We start from the raw sequence: 8,589 nt of genomic DNA, 5'->3' as shown, positions 1-8,589 counted from the left end.
CCATTGCCTATTCTTAGCTGACAATCATGTCTAAGCTTGAGGCACCACAAGGATTTGACTTTTCATCACCAGCATCGTTTCCAGAATGGTTGAAGCGATTTAAACTGTATAGGGCAGCTACTGGCTTGTTGGATAAGGACGGTGGTGTACAGATAGCAACCTTCCTCTACACGATGGGTGGGGATGCTGAACAGTTGTATGAAACATTTACATTTGCTGATGATAACGAGAAGAAGGATTTTGATATAGTTTCTAAGAAGCTTCTGGATTACTTCAACCCAAAGCGGAACGTAATTCATCTTAGAAGTATATTTCATACAAGAGCTCAGAGAGCAGACGAGAGTATTGAGAGCTTTATTAGGGATTTATACAAACTCAATGAGCATTGCGAGTTTGCAGCAGAAAGAGACAATACTATCAGAGACAGATTAGTCGTTGGACTGCTAGATAAAGAACTGTCTGCAAAGCTACAGCTGGAGGAAAACTTAGACCTTAGCAAGACTATCTATATGTCTCGACACCATGAGCTAGTCAAAAATGAGGTTGCCAAACAAGTAGAGATTGATTCAATTAGCAGATCATCTGCTAGCTGTGGCACCAGCCAGAAGAATAGCGACAGGCAGGCAGTAACAAAATCGTACGCCAACTACCTAGAAACCATTAATTGTAATAACTGTGGCCTTAAACACAAGAGAAGACAATGCCCAGCATTCGGTAAACAATGTCACCATTGCCAGAAGCCAAACCATTTTGCCAAGAAGTGCAGGAGTAGAACCAGATTAACTCTGGCTGCTGCAGAAATTGTCGATCAAAATATGCCAGAAGGAGAGACCTACTACTTAGATGCAGTGACACAAATACAGGACAACAGCGAGCCATGGTTTGTGAGTATCCCTATAAGCAACACAAACATTAAGTTCAAGGTTGACACAGGTGCCGATGTCACCATATTATCCAAAAACACTTATGACTTACTTATTGATAAACCTGTTCTATCTAAAGCCAATATTGAATTAAAGTCTGTTAACTCTGATGTAACTGTTTTTGGCTATTTCATATTGAACACTAAGTACAATGGTCATGAGTACTCACTCAAATGTTATGTAGCTGATTGTAGATCTAACCTTTTGTCTAGGAATGCAGTTAAGCATATGGCGGTCATCAGCTCTGTGGTTGGTGCTGTCGGGTGTGGCACGGCTTTCGCGGTCCGGCCTGGTGCTGTGTTGGGTAAGATTAAAGGGAAGCCTGTAACCATCAACCTCAAAAGTAACATAAAACCTACTTGCATCAATGCTCCGCGTCGCATCCCCTTCCCAATGTTAGACAAAGTTGACAAAGAGCTAAACAGAATGCTCAGTCAAAACATTATTAAACCGGTAACACAACCCACTGAGTGGTGCTCCCCCATAGTTCCTGTCCAAAAAAAGTCTGGCGATGTACGACTCTGCGTAGACCTTAGGGCTGTCAATCGCGCAGTAGTTAGAGAAAATTATCCAATACCATCCTTCGAAGAACTGGCAGCCAAGTTTAGCAATGCAACAGTATTTTCAACACTCGACGCCCGCAGCGGCTACCACCAAATAGCTCTCGATGAGGAATCAAGCCTGCTGACCACATTCATCACACACAGAGGCAGGTTTAGTTTCACACGCCTACCATTTGGGATATCCAGCGCCAGCGAGTTGTTTCAGAGGACCATGGAAGGAATTCTATCAGAATGTGAAGGAGTTGTTGTCTATCAAGATGACATACTTATTTTTGGTCGCGATATGCAAGAACATGATCGGAGGTTAGAGGTAGTCTTGAAGCGAGTTGCAGAACATGGACTGGAACTAAACAGCGACAAGTGCTCATACAGGCAATCTAAAGTCAAATTTCTGGGCCATATGTTCGATGCTAGTGGCATCAAACCAGACCCATCCAAGCTGACAGCAATTGAGGCCATTGGTCATCCCAAAGATGTTCATACTCTTCGACGTTTTCTTGGCATGGTAAACAACATGCAACGATACATCCCGAACCTCTCACAACTCGCCAGCCCACTAAACAACCTGCTAAAGAACGACAGTGTCTGGACCTGGGGACAACCACAAGAGGAGGCGATGAAGGCCATAATAGAACGTCTTAAAGGTTCTCCCGGCCTTAGATACTACGATAAAAAACTCTCAGTTTCTTTGTATGCAGATGCATCTGCTGATGGTTTAGGGGCAATGATCTGTCAAGAAGGTCGTTGTGTGTCATTTGCATCCCGCACTACTAATGAGACCGAAAAAAACTATTCCAACATAGAGCGTGAGCTCCTTGCGCTTGTTTGGGCTTGCGAAAAATTTGACCAATACTTGCGCGGCTTGGAGAAATTCGATCTAGTCACTGACCATTCCCCATTAGTCCCCATGATTAACGGAAAAGACCTGAACACAGTCCCACCCCGTTGTCAGCGTTTACTGATGCGTCTCATGCGATATAATCCGGTGGCAAGATATCTTCCAGGGCCACAGATGGTCGTTCCTGATACTCTTTCTCGATCACCAGACCTTAGTGATGTGCCAGACGTAAAACTGACTGAAGAAATAGAGGAGCATCTCACCTCAGTAAGAACAAATCTCCCCATATCTGACACTAGAATAAACAGCATCATCAGAGCTACACAAAAGGACAGCATCTTGGTAGAAGCGCTTCATTATACTCTAGATGGGTGGCCCAAATACAGCAAATATGTTGTCCCAGCACTACACCCTCTATTTCATGTACGCTCCAACCTATCCATTGCAGAAAACATGCTTCTCTTTGAGAATAAAATAGTAATCCCAGAGTCGCTGAGGGAAGACATACTTGCCGCAATACATGAAGGTCATTGGGGGTTGGAAAAATGCAAATCTAGGGCAGCACAGGCGGTTTGGTGGCCAAGCATAAACAGCGATATTCAGTCCCACATAGCAGCATGTGAATTCTGCAACAAGCATAAGCCCGCCAATCAAAAAGAGCCCATGATTTTACAGAGCGTTCCTGAAAGTAAATGGCATACCATTGCGACAGACTTACTGGACTACAAGGGTTCAAAATACTTAGTAGTTGTAGACTTATACAGTCGTTACATTGAGATTATTCGCACTCAAAACACCACATCATATATCATAATCCAGAAACTCAAGTCCATCTTTGCTCGCTGGGGAATCCCTATCAAACTAGTTAGTGACAATGGTCCTCCCTATAATAGTTATGGATTTGCCAAGTTCATGACTGACCTTGGTATAGACCATGTGACTAGCAGCCCGTATTACCCCCAGTCTAATGGGGCTGCTGAGAGAGCCGTTCAAACAGCCAAGAAGATTTTGTCACAAGATGATCCAGCAGCTGCCTTGATGACATATAGATGCTCAAAAACCGTTGCTGGATACAGCCCTAACGAGGTAATGTTAGGTGCCGATGTTAGAACATCACTGCCCAGGCGTTTGACTAAACCTAACGTGGATACTGAAAGAATCCTGGGGAATAACTTACAGGCCAAGATGTCCGCCAAGAGGCATTACGATCAATCGGCTCTCAATCAACCTCTCAATCAGTTGACATCTGGTTCTCCTGTTCGAGTACGAACCAATGGAGAGTGGAGTGACCAGATCTATGATGTAATGGGCACGGCCGGAACACCCAGGTCATACATAGTTCAGAACCAACAAACTGGGCGCAGGTTTAGGCGGAACAGGCGCCAACTTTTGCCGTCACAAACAGCTCAATCCAGCGACTCATCACCATCAGACCTCACTGCACAATGCTCACCGCAACCACCAACGCCTAGTCAGCTAGCCAATCCACCATTACCCATAATTGACAACCCTAGCCTTACTGATAGCGGTCACAAACCTCAACCTGTTAATCATCAAGTCTTGCCTAGGCGTACCACCAGGTCCGGTCATGCGGTTAATCCTCCTCGTCGGTACTCGCCATAGTCGGTGACCGTCATGTGCTTACTGATGTGTAACATAATTTTTCTAAACTGATTAATATCGTTATCTGTTGTTTTTTTGTTGTTGTTAACATAGATTTTTTTGGGTTTACATGCTCTTTTAACACAGCTTATGTTATTGTGTTGTAGTTGCTTTGATGGGGAGGATGTTGGCTGTACATAACTAACTCATCTACTATTCTATTAACTCTATTATTATACTGAATGTCCTTGACCTTGTTTTTACATATTGTTGTAACCTTGACCTGATTAAATAAAAAGGGGACTTCCTGTCTGAACATCAACAGGTTGGCAGTAAAATTCATCACTACAATAAGTATTATTTAATTGTATGACTTCACCTACCAGACTTTCATCCTCATCAGTTACAAATTCGGTGACTAAACTGATATCATCATCTTCTTCGTTTGTCTTGGCTTTTCCAAAAAAACTTGTTATCTTAATTTGCTTTGCTATTCTGCTCATTCGGTGTATTAACGAATTTACTAGAAATTTCCCAATGAGCTCAATCACACACAAAATTATCTGCATTTCTAATATCACGATTTTGTTGTGGATATCAATGAACTACAGGGCCGTATTCCCTTGGACAGCTGGCCGGCTAAGACGCCCCAACTTTTTAGGAATTTCATAGTCCAACGGCTATAGAAAGGTTTTTATCGCTGTAGAATATCACTTTATTCGAAGCCATAGATACAAACATCAACTTTTAGTAGTTCTTAGGCGTCATTATTATCTTCATCAGCGGCAAAATATTCTTGTTAACGACTTTTATAAAGGTTTGTAAAATATCAAGTTTTAGCAAACATCTGCTTGCCCATATCCTACTTAATGAACTTGAAATAAAATCGGCAAAAATGATCTTTGTTAAAACGCTTAAAAGAAAAAGATGTCTTCTTTCTGAGCTTTTTAACTGCATACAAGTTTTGCCTGTTTTAATTTTAAAACGTTTTGTCAGTCACATCAGCTAAAACAAAGCAAATCTCAAAAAATAGAAACATGTTGATACTTGCCAATAAAATTTTTTAAAACTTCATGTGAGAGGCCCGGCTGAGGCGCTACATAAGAGAAACCTGTTGGGAGCTTACAGCACCCCCCCTCCTTCTCCACACCCCAGATGTTCATAACTAGTCGTCTAACATTAGCCCCCCAACTTGCAACCAGTGAATACAGGCCTGTGTAGAACATAGCTATTTAATTTCGAATTTTCGCTAGTTCGTTATGATAGTTTAGTTTCGCGCATGAATTTTTCGCGAGATGATGACTCCGCGAAAACGCGAAAGTTAGATGCCGCGAATACTTAAGTGTCCTAGGGTACCTGACAAGTGCTCATTAGTTAAGGCAATATTAGACAATAATCGACATGTGCTGACAGGTTAAGGCAATAGTAGGCGTTAAGTGACAGGTGCTCATAGGTTAAAGCCTATTACACAATGAGCAGTGCTGACAGTTTAAAAGCGTTTTAACTGATAAACAAGAAAGAATTGTTGGATGCCAGAAAAATTGACTTGTAAAAGCTGACAGATGTGAGTTTGACAGACTTACGGGTATGTTCTACTTACATGTATGTGTGTTTGTACCCTGATGAATGTTTCAGTAAATGCGCTGATGAACACCTCACCGGCTACAAAGACCCGCTGTAAGGTCACAATAGACTGCATGCTGCTCCTCGGTCCATTCAGCTATTGCTACGCGGAGAAGTGTGTTTGTATGGCAGATGTGGCTATGCTAGTCGATGGAAGTTGTGTGCCCATTGCCTTCTGCCAGAGAGTAAGTAACTCTAGCACCAAAAAGAAACTATTATTCTGGGTCTCAATACTTCTGAGTACTTCTGAGCCTGATTTTTTCTTTTTTTTTTGAGATAAAACTTTGTTAGCTTGTTGGACAAATTTTAATATGTTGTGTGATTATAGTGTATTTTACACTAAGAAGAATTGAAATTATTCAATTTAGCTAAAACTGTAAAAACGAAATATTTGGTAGCATCTAAAATATGTCAACCAAATATTGTATGCAGTTTGGTTAAATAGATTTCAATGGTTTTTGAATTTAGCTGATAAAGAAAGGAGTGAAAAGAGATTTCTATAAAGTTCATTGTAATTTTATCCGAACATAGGAAAAACTATGCTTTCTTGTTATAGGATGCGGAATGTGGTCCCAACATGAGGTGCCAGTTTGGAGCGTGTGCTTCAGAAGCTACTGTTGCAGAAAGGGCAGAGGAACAACAGGTTCGGGTAGATGGAGCTGCTGAAACAACTGGAAAAGACCACATTAAGTTCGTTGTCGTTGGAGTAATTCTTGTAGCGATAGTCGCTGCCGTAGTTGCGACAGCATACGTCAAATATGGAAGTAAGTTGATAGAATAGACGCAACAAAACAGTTTGGTGTGAAGAATTTTGATCGGTCATGTTCAGTTCTAAAACTCGCAAAAATTGCAACATCCAGTTCAAACTGCAATGAGTTAATTATTGGTATATGAAGTGCCTCATTGAGTTTTTTAGAATCAAAAGCCTCATCTACAATAAAAGGTTATCACAAGGAATTAGACTTTCCGCGGAGACAACATGTCTAGCAGTTTTTATCTCACAAACACGGAATCCATGAAAAAAAATTAATGTATTTAACAAATCTTCTTCAGCTGACTTCCAATTATTTTGAAGTCAGCTGCAACATTTATTAATGATTTTGCTAGCAAAATCATTAATAAATGTTGCAATAAATATAATTTCTAGCTAAATCAGCATTTAGCTAGAAACAGCTGAATTTTATTTATTATTATTATTATTATTTATTTATTCTGTAAACAGCAATAAAATATTATCATAATGGAAGTTGTGTGCTCATTTCTGTTTTTCCATAGGATAAGCAACTCCAGCATCATCGAGCGGCCACAAATCTGAGTATCAATAATTCTGATGATTCTGACTCACTTTTCTCCAGTTTTTTTTAATGCGTAAACTTTGGTCTTCCGTTTTGTGTGCAAATATCAATAATGTTGTATCAAAATGCTCTACTTTGATGTGTAAGTTATGGCACAAAACATTTATATTCCGTCTCACATAGAACTAGATTCAGTTTGTTACTTTTTTAGTGGAAAGATCCCTTTCTGTTTAGCAAAAACTCAAAAGCCTTTTAGCTACCAGCATCTACAGCATAACAATTTAAGTTTGCTAGTAACAATAGTCAAAGACTGTCAAACAATGTTTCAAGTGGTTGACGTACATATTTCCTTGCTTGTTCTCTGCTAATTAAAAAATATGTTGACTTCATTCATAAAGACATATTGTAACATAAAAGAGAAATATTGTTATTATTATAAGGAATTAGCCTACAATAAAAATCAGTACAAATTTACACCTGAAACTACATAAAATCTGGTTAAGTTCACATGGTTTGATTGTTTCTGACGTTGATCAGAGTTGTATATAGTGTTAGACGGTTGGTTAAAGATAAAAAATACAACTTCTTATGAGACATTCAAATAATGCTTTATTAAGTTTTAGGTGTATCCAGTTTTCAAAACAAAATTTTAATGGTTGACCTTCTGTGGCAATGATAAATCCTTTACCTCTGTGTAAAATTGGATGCTTTTAGAAGGTGTAGAAGAAAGTGAAGGACCAGGGAGCAAAGACTTACAGACAAAAGTTGAAGAAATGCAAAACCAATCTAAAGGCAGGTGCTTATGTCTTGGTTCTGCTGAAAATTCAAAATTACAAATTCGCGGTTATTAGAACTCTTTTGTTGGAAACAGGTTTGAGAAGTTGTGTAAAAAGCTGACCACAACTTCTGATATTAGACTTGAATGATTAAAAAACTACAGAGAAAGAGATCTCTGGTAAAAAAATGTGTTTTTGAAAGTACTTCAGCTTTCAAGTCAACGAAAATCTATAATTTCACTTTAAGGTAACCAGATATTATTCTGTTAAGTGATGAGATTGCTTAAGACCCTCAAACAAGAATATTATACACATAAATCTAAACAAAATTTATATTAAATTCCTATAGACTGTTCGTGGTTGCCTTTTTATCCAGTACAGCAGCATTCGAAGATATAGAAGTAACTTTTATCATAGTTGATATATTTCCACTTTTGCAAGCCTGTTCATTATAACAACTTATATAAGAAAAATATCATAAATGTTTCATTTTGTACTTTAGCCAAAGATGATGACGTAGCACACAGAACTGAAACCAATGAAGGTCAGTTTATTAGTGTATTTCTTGAGGAAAGAAGTAACTGTAGTCCACATACTGAGCATTCTCCTGGGGTAAAATGATATTCATTAATGCATCAAATGTGATATGGCAAGTCTGATATGTCAAGTCTGATATGTCAAGTCTGATATGGCAAGTCTGATATGTCAAGTCTGATATGTCAAGTCTGATATGTCAAGTCTGATATGTCAAGTCTGATGTGTCAAATCTGATGTGTCAAGTCTGATATGTCAAGTCTGATATGTCAAATCTGATATGTCAAGTCTGAGATGTCAAGTCTGATATGTCAAGTCTGATATGTCAAGTCTGATATGTCAAGTCTGATATGCCAAGTCTGATATGTCAAGTCTGATATGTCAAGTCTGAAATGTCAAGTCTGATATGTCAAGTCTGATATGTCAAGTCTGATA

The sequence above is a fragment of the Watersipora subatra genome, chromosome 8 (assembly GCF_963576615.1).
Source record: "Watersipora subatra chromosome 8, tzWatSuba1.1, whole genome shotgun sequence".
Lineage (NCBI taxonomy): Eukaryota > Metazoa > Bryozoa > Gymnolaemata > Cheilostomatida > Watersiporidae > Watersipora > Watersipora subatra.
The sequence above is the reverse complement of the archived record's forward strand: the minus strand, read 5'-3'. Positions refer to the sequence as shown.